Below are 12,455 nucleotides of genomic sequence, written 5' to 3'. Positions count from 1 at the left end.
CCAAGACAGAGGCAGAACACACCTTTCTCTTTGCCAGTTGGTTATCTTAAATGTTTTGTTATAGAGCTAGGAAGCTGATTAATACACTAGCTTTCTTCTACTGAGATGACACAGTTGGACATGTTCCTGTGGGCCTCTTCCTGAAGGTGGTATTCAGTTCCACTGAACCCTGTGCCTATTTGTTACATAACAGGGATGAACATTGGATAGAGTGGGTCTTCCTCTTCTTCATTGGTCACTTTCAATTCATTTTAGCCATGGGCTCCCTTTCCATAAATGTTTAGAATGTTTATTGGTAGGACTTTTGTAGGAATTGCATTCATCCCATGTCCCATTTTGTGAATATCTGATTTTTAAAATTAGTTTTCCAGTCCTTGAGTATAGTATCCCTCTGTTCAGATGCCCTTTCCCAAGTTTCTAGTCTTTAGCTTACAAATCTCATATATGGTTCACATATAAGTATTTTATTATACTTTGTAGTGATTGAAAATAGAATTTTATGTGCCCTGTTATGACATGTTATGACATTTACCATTTATGTATATGTGTGCCACAGTTCACGTGTGTAGGTCAGGGGACATCTGTGGGAATTGTTGCAAACCTCACACATTCATTGAGCAATGCCACTGGTCCTTATTGTCCTACCTTTATTACTAGTATATATGATCAACCTTTGTGGGGTGATCTTGAATGCCATGACCTTGTGAACTCATTTACTCACACTGTAGTATGTAATATTAAAAAATGCAAAAAACCAAAAACAATCTACACTATTTCTGGCAAGGCACTGGCAGGCCTTCTCATCCCGTGGAGACTCTGACCCGAAGCTCCGAAATCTCTCCACCCAGCTCACTTAGTTCCCATGGCAAGTTGTTGCCATGCCAGTCCCATGCTTCCAAATTCCACCGCCTTTTGGGGGTGCACTTCTTGCAAATCCATGCTTTGCCACTACACCTTTCTTTCTGGAACCCAGTTGAGTCACCTCGTGAAGGAAAACACCACACAATCTTAGTTTAGAATCAAAAGGCAACACAATCATTGGGCACAGCAACTAGCATCCTAAAAGTAAGCCATTCTAAGTGAAATCCCCTGGTAGCAGATCCCAAAGGAACCGGGGGTCTCTGCTACCTATATTTTTGATCCATCATCCTTCCCGTCCAAAAGCCCACTCCTTTCTCCTGTCTCCTCCATCCTTGCCAGAAGTCCTGCCTACTTGCCCAATGATTGGTTTCTTTATTTATTAGAAAGGTCACATGAAGTCCTGAGTACATGATTCACTCCTTGTTCCAGGCAGCCCCTCTTGGGGAAGTGGAATTAGCATCAAAATGCAAACAGCACCAGGGCTATCCACAACATCACCCAAGGAATTTCTTTGGAGATTTTCTTTACATCATACCATGTGAAAATGAGGACACTTATTTCTTCTTTTCCTACATACTTCATTACCTTTAACCTTTTTGCTTTTTTTTTTTTCTGGCCTTATGTTGGCCAGCTCTTTCTATTGAGATGATGAGAGTGAACATCCTTGCCTTCTTTACAGCTCTAGAGAGATACCTTTCTACTTAGTATAATGAGTTTTGTGTAGCTATTCTGCATCAAGTTGTGGAGAGTCCCCTCTACTCATAGTTTTGAAAGGATTTTAAAAAAATCATAAATAGATATTTAACTTTGACCACATGCTATTTTTGAATCAATTATCAGATTTTTTCTGTTGGCTTTTATTCATATGGGTCAAATTGACCAATTTTTGAAACAAGGTCTCACTGTATAGATCAGGCTGGCCTTGAACTCACAGAGATCTGACTGACTTTGCTTCTGAAGTATTGGGGTTAAAGGTGTGCACCATGCCTGGCTCCCTGAATACTGACTAGCTTTGTTTCTCTTGAATGAAGTCTACTCGGTCCAGGTATGCATTTTCTTAATAATTTTATACCCATTCTAAAAATGAATATTGGTTACAGTTGTCTTTTCTGTACCATTTTCATGCAGTTTGCTATCAAAATAACTCTGATCTCCTAAAGAGAGATGAGATGTAATCCTCCTATTCTGTTTTCCAGAGGAATTACATAACATTGTCTCTCATCGTCTTTAAATGCTTAGTTTAATTATCCTCTAGTGAAACCTGCTGGGGATGGAGATTTCTTTTCAGAAAATTTAAAAATTATAAAATCAGGGTTGAGCAGAGTACTTGCTGAATATATACATATTTCCTATACTGAGAAAATTTTACAAATTAGATTTTTAATAGTTATAGGTTTACTAAAATTGTCTCTTTCTTGTTTGGAGAATTGTGGGGGCCTACATTTGGTGGGGGCAGGGACTGCACTGAGACCCTGAGTGTGTTAGGCAAATATCTACCATGAGGCCGTATTCCCCACCCCAGACAGCTATTATTTTTAATGGCTTTAGAAGCTGTAGTGATGTTTCCTTCTCTAATCTGTTGTTGCTTGGCTTTTACAAAGTTTTCTTGATGAATTTAATAAAGTTTTTCAATTTATTAGTCTTTTGAAAGAACTGTCATTTGGCTTTATTAATTTGTTTCTCTAGTAGGTGTATTATTATTTTTTCTATTTACTTTCTTTATCACTGATGCCCTTCCCCTTTCGTGGCTTGCACAGCACCTTCTGGGACAGTGAGGATGTTTCCTGGTGAGTTTGGGATTGATTTCTCTAAGACCTGCGACTGAAGTGTGTGATGTCTTCAGCAATGGACTCTTGCCGTCTAGTTATAGCGGGCAACCAGAGCAATGGCAGTAGCCTGGATGGCTTTGCAGACTTCTGGGGCCTCCTTGTAGGGTAGTAGCCTGTGGTGGCTATTGAGATTTTCATTTAATAAGCAGGTATTCTGGCAGCAGCGGATCTCCAGCTCTTGACTGTTACTAATAGAGCTGTGCATGTCTCATGATGGCATGCTTTCTCACTTTTCTCATGTGAATGCTGAGTGATGGCTTGCAGCATTATTTGTAATAACAGGGTCTTCTTTTAACTTTATAAGATGTTATCAAACTTGTCCTAAGTGGATGAATCATTCTGCATCCTCACTAGCATGAGTGTGAGTTCCAACAGGTCCACGTCCTTGTCAGCGCTCCGTCTTAGACTTTGACCTTGTCAGTGTTTGAAATGACACTTGTTCCAATAATACTTCATTAGCCATCACTGCCTCACCAGAGTCTTGTCCTCTAGTTATCTGTCCTTTTAGAATTACACCCACCCTACTTCAGACACATAAAAAATGTATCTCATTATGGCTTTAGTACTTATTTCCCTGATGACTAATGGTGTTGAACATACTTTCACATGTTTATTAGCCATTTATGTCTCTTCTTTTGTGAAATGCCTGTTCAAATCATTTGCCCATAAAATTTAATTTTTACACTCATTTTTGATGCAAAGTCAAATGAATCACCGAGTGATGAGTAATTATTTGGAGACAATTAGGGCTCGATGGTCTCTGTACGTCCTTGCTGCTCGATAAGGCAGATGTGGACCTCCAAGTGCGTTTCTCCTTGTGACAGCATTGACAATCTGTTTCTCTTCTCAGGACCCCCAAACCCTTCTGCTGTGACCTGCTTCTTGGTGCAATGTGCAAAGTTTCTAACATTGTGGGTCTAAAAACGGTCTCAGCTCCCACTCCGGCTCCACACACAATCCACTCAACCGGCTATGTCTCTCTCTTTATTCTTTTTCTTTCCATTCCTCTTGTCATTGCTGATGACTAAAGTCAATCTCTGATCATTTTAAACTTTGGTTCCATACTTCTTTTTTCTGAGTGATACTTCTAAATTACCAATCAGACTACTTCCTTCCTCTGCTCAAAAATCAGCATGCAAGGGCTTACTGCTTTCAGAAGGAAGTACACCAAGTCAGTAAGGCACCCCAGGCCCTTGGTAAATAGGCCCTGTTGCTCAGCCCTCCACACCTCACCCACTCTTGTACTTTACATCTTTTCATAATGGGGTTGGTGCAGTTTTTGCTTTGTTTTGTTTGCTAGCATTCTATATTCTTTCACCTCTTCAGGTTTATTGACCTGGAATGTCAATAATCTATTCAGTTTCTTTTTGTTTTTCTGAGAGCCAGCTGTGCTCTAGCTCCTGCTTTAGGTACAAGGCACACGAGAACCCAATGTTTCAAGTAGCAGAACCCTACAATCAACAGGTTCCAGCTTCCTCCTCTCTGCCTCTTTTCTGATACTGCCCTCAGGCAGGATCCTCAGGTGGGACCTGCCAGGGTTTTAATTCTGGGGCTCCCTGGTAAATGGGGGCTTCATTCTTTCAAGTGGGGCCACTCAGTCTTGGGCTGGATTAGATGAAGGTGGAGCTTTGAGGACTTCTTTCAGCCTTGTGGATAGAAGATTGAGGTCAGGAAAAGCCTGAGTCCTTTTGGCTCAGCTTGCTCATAGCTCTGGACAAGTTAGTGAGACATAGGATCCTGGCCATGTGTGGGTGCTGAATATAAGACCTGTTAGCATGAAATACCCCTGTCTACACCAGCTGCAGGCGTAGCCCCACACTCTTCAAAGCCAGAGGAGTACGTGAAGGTAAGGGCAACTTCTTTCACGTACCTGTGCTTTAGTTCTTTAGTGCAACTGGGCGAGCCCACCCTCCCCCTCAGGAGTGTATTTTGATTCCAGTCATAATAACAGTATTCAAAAATACATTTGAAACCACTCAATGAATCCATTTAGGAGTTACTATAAAAATATCCGTAAATTAAAGGCTTGTTTTGAATAGGAGTAGCATCATCTTTTAGTAGATTTACCTTCCCAACTCTTTGGAAAAAAAGAAATTAACTTTGATGAGATGGCTCTGTAAGCAAAAGCACTCACTGTGAAAGCCTGATTGTATCCTTGGAACTCATGAAAAGGTAGGAGATGACTGACCATCAAAGCAGTCTGGCATGTGCCCCCCACCCCTCTCTCTCTCTCTCTCTCTCTCTCTCTCTCTCTCTCTCTCTCTCTCTCTCTCTCTCTCTCTCACACACACACACACACACACACACACACACACACACACACACACACAAATACACATGCTCACATATACAAATAAAGAAAATTCAAGTGTAAAGATAGGCAGTTGGCTTCACAAGGCCAGAGAGGAGGATATTAAGTAAGTCAGCCATAAAGACACTGCTAGAACGCAGTGAGACTCCCAACCTGAACGTCCAGCACCATTGTAGTGCTCAGAGTCACCAGCTGCCCTCTGGTTGGCATCTGCTGTGATAAGATACAATGGGATTGGGCTTTATGCCATCTTTCTGATTTCTCAGGTTTCTCAACACGTGTGAAGAGACTGGCAGGCCAGTACTTTTCTGCAAGCCAGGGAGCCAGGCTAAGTGGTTGACCTGAATGGTTTTAACAGATGCGCTGTGTAAAATAGTATTGTATGTGTTGGGCAGACCCACTAGCTTGCTCTGTCCAAAAGGAAGGAAACATGGTGCCTGCAGGCGTTGTGTTCTCAGCTAATGAGGGTTTAGGAAGCTCAGAGAGACACACTTTAATCACAATCAGGAAAGAGGGGTTCCTAAAAGTTCCTCTCCTAGATTATTCATGAAGGAGAAGAAAGAGGTTCCAAATAAAGATGGAAGGGGATGCCAGCACTGTAAGAGAAAGGAGATAAAGGCTGGTGAGGAGAGAGGGGAGAAGGAGGCTAAGGCTTTTGTGGCTGCTAAAGTACAGTGGGGGCATCAGGAAGTCAGGCAAGGAGGAGCCTGGGGGACACTGCAAGAAAGTGAAGACTGCTTTGAGTCTCCGTCAGAAACCTCATAGTTAGATTTTCAGCTTTTGCAGAATGGAGATACATTTCAAGTTGAGTCCAGATGAATGACAGAGCGGCTTTCTACTCATCTCTACATGTCTGGCGTTGTAACTAACACCTCCTGTGACATGTCAAATATACCTTCCCCTATGGGGATTTCTGTTTGTCAAATGTCCTTTGATGTATGACCTCTGGCCCTCACCCACACTTCCTCCCAGACCCCCTGTTTTATTGCCTAGATCTCTTCTTGATTCAGATATCTTTTCTCTCAATTTATAAACAAAGTCCTTTCCCTTAACTTTGCAAAGCTCTATGCCTCAGGCCTCAGTTTGCTCAGATGTCAAATGGGGACAAGAGTTGTCACTGAGTGGAATAAGGTCATGTAGTAGAGTGTGGTATGTGGTCAGTGGTAGTGTTTTTCCTCCTTAGAGCCCTTTAATAGTCTTCCTTCTAGACCAGTCCTGTCCAACAAGACAGCTGTTGACTGCACATGGCGTCTATGTGACAGATGGATTATGTACAACACCTGCAACCCTCATTCTTCTTGAAGCTTCCTTTCTGAGCTCATGTTTACACATTCTCCATTGTCTGGATTCATGTTACATGTCCTTCCTCCTGAGACAGCCCAAAATGATTTTTTTTTTCGAGACAGGGTTTCTCTGTGTAGCCCTGGCTGTCCTGGAACTCACTCTGTAGACCAGGCTGGCCTCAAACTCAGAAACCTCCCAAGTGCTGGGATTAAAGGCTTGCACCACCACTGCCCTGCCCCAAAATGAATTTTATACATGCCTTATAGTGTGTGCAACCATGCACTCACATACAGTTGTAGCTTGTACAGGTACAACTCACATGTCCACATTATCCCTTCCAAGTGTGCAGTTCACTGGCCTTTAATATTTCACACACACACGATCATGATCTAATTCTAGAATGTTTTTATCCCTCCTCTGCAGACACCCTGGACCTATTTCAGTCACTTTCCCCAGCCTCTCCCTCAGTCCCTCCCACAGTCTTTCCCTCAGCTCTTCCCTGGGCCCCGGGAAACTGCTTTATGTGATGTTGTGACAAATGGAAGCAATTTTATTTATCTCTGTGTAACTTGTATGACCAGTTTGGGAGACACTGTGTCCATTACGAAGGTGAAGAGTCCAAGATACAGAGAGATCACTGTGAGCTGAGGTTACCTGTCTGTCATCTGGAAGAACTGAAGGTTAGAACTAGAAGCAGTATAGCCTTTTAAAGTTCCAATATTAATATACACAGATGCCTTCTCCAGCTTCTTTCTGAGCCAAAGAAAGGATCTGATGTGCATGTGTATCTTGTGAAGTTGATACATGACCCAAGACAACTGAACTATCAAATGTTGGGAGTGCTAAAAGGGTGGCCTCTGAGCCCCAGGCATGGGTGTGCCACATCAACTGCTATGCAGTTGCCTCACAGGGACATGGGCTCAGCAGATGTCAGCACCAACCCCCATGTACTGGGGGGGGGGTGTCAGGCTGCCTGCCTGATCTGGGGATATGCTGCCTTATCCTCATGTTGTTCTTCTCCATAGGGACTTTACTGGGCTCCTGGGGTTCAGCAGCAAAACCTTCCAGGGTACATTTTGGGCTCCAGGCTCAAGGAGTGCAACATACTACAAGCCAGGAGAGATAGCATTGGGGCCCCAGTGGCGACTGGGTCACTAGAGTAATTTAAAGCCTGAATTGATTTCTCAGCTGGAGACAGTGTCTGTCTCTGCTTCTTTTCACATATCACTTCATGTGGAAAATTAACAGGCAAATTAACCCTTGCTCATCTGGGGCTAGAGGGAGGCCAGGCCTTTTGCGTGTGGTGCAAAGCAGATTGACTACAGGGTCACAGCAAGAGGGCTGCCAGGCCTCAGGTATTTGGGACCCTTATGAGCCATCACAGGAGTCATGTCAGTTCTGCTGGCTCTAGATAGGGATTTGCATCATTCTGAGATGTGTGGTTTTACGGTGACACTGTGAATGGGTGAAAGGACACACTGAACATAATGTTCCGGTTTTATCAGAGCCTGGTCCCCTGACAAGGGCACCCCTTTGAGAATCCTAGAATCAGCTCACTTGCCTCCTGCTCCTGAGGGTCACTTGTAGTATCTCTTTTTGAGTTTTTAAAAGTGTCACATGCTTAACCATCCTCCAGTAGGACAGGTTCTGAAGGCTTCTGCCCCACAGCTCACAGGGACCATTCTTCATTGTTGGCTTAGATTTTTCAAAACTTACTTTAATAAGGGTTCTTATACTTCTTAAATGATTCACCCTCCCTTCTAGCCAACTACTCATCAGAGGTAGTAGAAAAGAAAGGTTGATAGGAAACAGGGGTTATGGATCTGTTTATAAATAGTTCTTTGGGGTTATTCAGTTCTTCATTGTCAGCTATCCAGTCCTCTAGGAAAACACCAGCACAAATCAGCAGTGGCAGTCCAGTCTACTCGGCAGTCACCAATCATGAATCAGCAATGGCAATTCGAACCAGAGGAAACCATGAGTCTCTGCCACTTGGCTCAAGTCTAAGGAAGCAGCAAGAAGCCACCAGAATATCACAAGAAGTTATTTGGCAGTTACTCTCTATAAAACCACTCTCTATGAGGTCATGACAAGCAATGATAAGCAACCTGATGCAAGGCAAATCAATACAAGAGCATCATCAGCAAAGACTGGAGAAATGGAGCAAGGTGAACCAATGCCAGAGCCTCCTCCCACGGTCTGTGGCAGAGCCTCCTCCCACTGTCTGTCTGTGGCATCATATTTATAGTCTTTCTAAACATCACATGTCCCCTCACATGTCTGCTTCAGCAAAACATCCTTTCACCTGTCTGCCCTAGCAAAACATTATATGACATAACTGAGTTTCCAAAGAAACCAGAAATTTCCATTTCACTTTATGCCCTATGTTGTCCCTCTGGGACTTTCTTTTAGTTTTCCCTTGTTGAATTCAGCCTAGGGACTTAGTATACACAGTTCCTTCTTTCTGGAATAAACTCCCCTTTCCTCTGAATCAGAATCCCACTCAGTTTAAATATCACCTCCTTGGGCAAGCATTTTCTGATTTCACACCACTTACCTTGCACTATTATCTGCTTTTAGGCTTCTGTATCTTTGATCAACAGGGTTTATCAAAATGGTAATTAAATAATTCATCTGTAATTGGTTGACTTAATGGCTGCCTTTTCTGATAGAGGTCTGTCTCTGAGGGCAAAGACAGTACACTCTTGTGCACCCTTGTCACTTATGTTCAGTGCAGCCAGGGATTAAGTCCTCAAAACACATGTGAGATGGGTGGGTGTTATTCTTGGTAGGATGTTCTTCCTGAGGTTTTAATTTCCTATTTCCTGGATATTTGCTGATGTGATTGCTAATTACATTTAGTTCTCAGAATCACCTTGTGACTTGTCTATCAGGTCAGACCAGGCAGTATCATCTTGCTACAATGAAGGACACTTCTACAACAGGAGAGCAAGCCTTCTTTTCCTGGCTTTCTTCCTGACTCCTCTGAGTCTCTTGCTCCCAATGTAGATATATCTAATTTTTTAGGCTGCTTCACTGAGCAAGAGACTTGCAGATAGGTTAGTCAAGAGGATTTTCCTATGGTCCAGCAAGAGACAATGGTTACTTAGAAACCAGTGAGGAGGTGAGCACTCTTTAAGATATTTAGAGGAGTAAAATTTGATACCAGATGCCAACGACATTGGAGTTGGTACACATGGCAGCCTCTATCCAGGTGGTTAGTCTGTGCTTCTCATAGTAATGTCATCATTTCATTTTCTGTTTTTTACATCCTGTCCTATTCTGAGACACTAATTGGGGTTTAATTAGGAAGCTCGGGCAAAGGGAAACCCTCTCCAAAGAGAAGCACGGAGGGAAACAGTATCACTCCTTCGTTGGATGGGAATAGGAATTTGACTCTCCTTCTAGATTGAAGGCTGAAGGCCATGTAGAAAGAGCATGGAGTCAATATCAAAAGAACCAGAGCTTTTGCTGACCTCTTGCCTTGAATTCTGGTCATATGACATGATTTTTTTTCTCAGTTTTTAAAAGTCATTTGGTTGGCCTTTTAACTACAGCAGAAATTACTAGGACTGATTTAAAGGGGCAGATGTAGCTCAGTGAGCATAGAATAGGCTCACCTTGCTTGGGACTTTCAAGTAACAATGTCTATAGGCAGTAGTATTATGCCTATTTGATACCTTGTAGGGCGTTAGTACTGCTAACTTCCTTTTCAACCTTCTGGGCATAAAACTGAGCCATGTTAATGACTCAGTTTGGAAGAGACAAAAAATGACCCAGAACAAATATAAAAGTCAATCAATCCCTCCTTGGAAGTTCTCTCTCTCTCTCTCTCTCTCTCTCTCTCTCTCTCTCTGTGTGTGTGTGTGTGTGTGTATGAGTGTGTGTGTGTATGTGCACCTGCCCATATGTAGGTCAGAGGTAAAAAATGGGTGACTTTTTCAGTATTTCTCAATGTTACATTTTGAGATTCTGCTTCCCTCTCTCCTAACCTGGAGCTCACCAATTTGTCTATCCTGTCTGGCCATCGAATCTTGTGTCTACCTCCTCAGGGTTCAGAAGACAAGCATATGTCACTATGCCTGGCTTTATATGATGCACAGTGTCCACAGTCAGAAATGGAAATGGAATGCAGGCTGTTATTGAACAGCAAGTGCTTTTTCCATCTCTTTTTTGAACATTTACTCTGTATTAAAATGGGAAGGTAATTATGTACTGATTTTTCTAAAAGTCAGATGAAATTCTATTCTGGATCTTCTGGGATTACATCTTTTCTAGGAATACCTTCCCTCTAAGAGCTGTGGCAATGACAGTAATAGATAGAAATCAATATATAGCAAAAATAGAAACAGAATTTCCCATTATCTTAAAACCAACTCCTTCACGTTGTTTCCTTTGCCATGCATCCAGGAAATCCCTGTCCATATCCATGCAGAACAGCACAGAGTGGTAACCATAGCACGAGCATCACTATTGTTTTTTACTGAGGTGTGACATTCATGTTGGGAAGTGCCTGAATCATCCTTGTAACTGTCTCATAGCTCCAGACATCAAACATTTGTCTGGCTATTATTTGATAATTTGCTTTTTAAGTGTAATGTTACATCAGAAGCATGTTATCCTGCTATGTTTCCTAAGAATTTTCTAGGGTACTACATCGTCTCCAGGCTGCTCACTACGTATGCCTTTAAAAATTTAATCAGATGTCTGCATCACATACAGTTGGGCCATTCCCTATCATCAGCCATTAAGGTTGTTTAGCAAACCCCTCCAACTCATAAATAATTCTTCAATAGTCTGTGTGGTGGAAGCTGGAAAGTCATAGCCTGAAGGCTGGATTCTGCTCACACATTCATTTAGCTGGGCTAACGTGGTGTTGGTGTACACAGTGCTGTTTACCCTGCTCCATTTTCAAAAAGCATATTTGAGTTTGGTTGCAAACTTTCAAACCCCATTGAGCTTCCCTGCAAATGGCCATGTCTCCTGCTTCCTTGAAAAGCACATCTGGTCTCCTGGGCTGAGTTTCCAGTAGCTTAAGTTGCAGCTGCTGCCACCACATTGAACTGAGCAGAAGATACCTTCCTGGAAAGGGACCTGTGCTCCATCCCCTAGTGCATTAGTTACTCTTTTTACTGTGACAAAATACCTTATAAAACAACTTAAGTGGAGAGTGCTTTCTTTTGGCTCACAGTTGAAGAGATACAGCTTGTTATGATGGGGAGTCATGGTAGCAAGAGAGTGAAGGAGCTACCCACAGGCAGACAGCAGAGAGTGATGCATGTTGGTGCTGGGCTCAATTTCTCAATATATTAAATCCAGTTCCCTAGCCACTCACGTTCAGGATGGGTTTTCTTGGTTTAGTTAAATCTGTTTGGAAACAGGCTGGAGAGATGATTGGTGACTACTCTTGCAGAAGACTATGTTTAATTCCCAGCACCCATATGATGGTTCACAACCACCTGTAACTTCAGTCTCAGAGAATACAACACCCTTTTCTGGTCTTTGAAGGCATTGGGCACATACTTGGTACACAGACATACATACAGGAAAAATTCCATACATATGAAATTGAAAAATGGGGGGAAAAAAGGAAAAGTCTTTCTAGAGATGCCTCACCATCCATTGTTGGTGTGTTCCTTTGGTTATTTTATTGGGTTCTAATATCTACCACCCTTCCAACCCTTATTCCACCCTGACCCCTTCCAATCCCCCAAAGCTAGGTAGGAGAGAAAGAAGGTTAGAGGGGAAATGGGGCATAGATTCCTTTAGACATCTTCCTGCTGATTAGGGGTATTGGGTTCCTAGGGGCAAGCCCAATCTTCATCTTCAGATTATCCAGCAGCCCAGCAGCCCAGCAATCCAGCAACCCAGCAACCCAGCAACCCAGCAATCCAGCAACCCAGCAATCCAGCAATCCAGCAATCCAGCAACCCAGCAATCCAGCAATCCAGCAACCCAGCAACCCAGCAATACAGCAATACAGCAATACAGCAATACAGCAATACAGCAACCCAGCAATCCAGCAATCCAGCAACCCAGCAATCCAGCAATCCAGCAACCCAGCAACCCAGCAACCCAGCAACCCAGCAACCCAGCAATCCAGCAGCCCAGCAATCCAGCAGCCCAGCAATCCAGCAATCCAGCAATCCAGCAATCCAGCAATCCAGCAA

This window comes from Grammomys surdaster, unplaced genomic scaffold, assembly GCF_004785775.1.
Source record: "Grammomys surdaster isolate TR1022 unplaced genomic scaffold, NIH_TR_1.0 184, whole genome shotgun sequence".
Taxonomy (NCBI): domain Eukaryota; kingdom Metazoa; phylum Chordata; class Mammalia; order Rodentia; family Muridae; genus Grammomys; species Grammomys surdaster.
Note: the sequence above shows the minus strand (reverse complement) of the source record.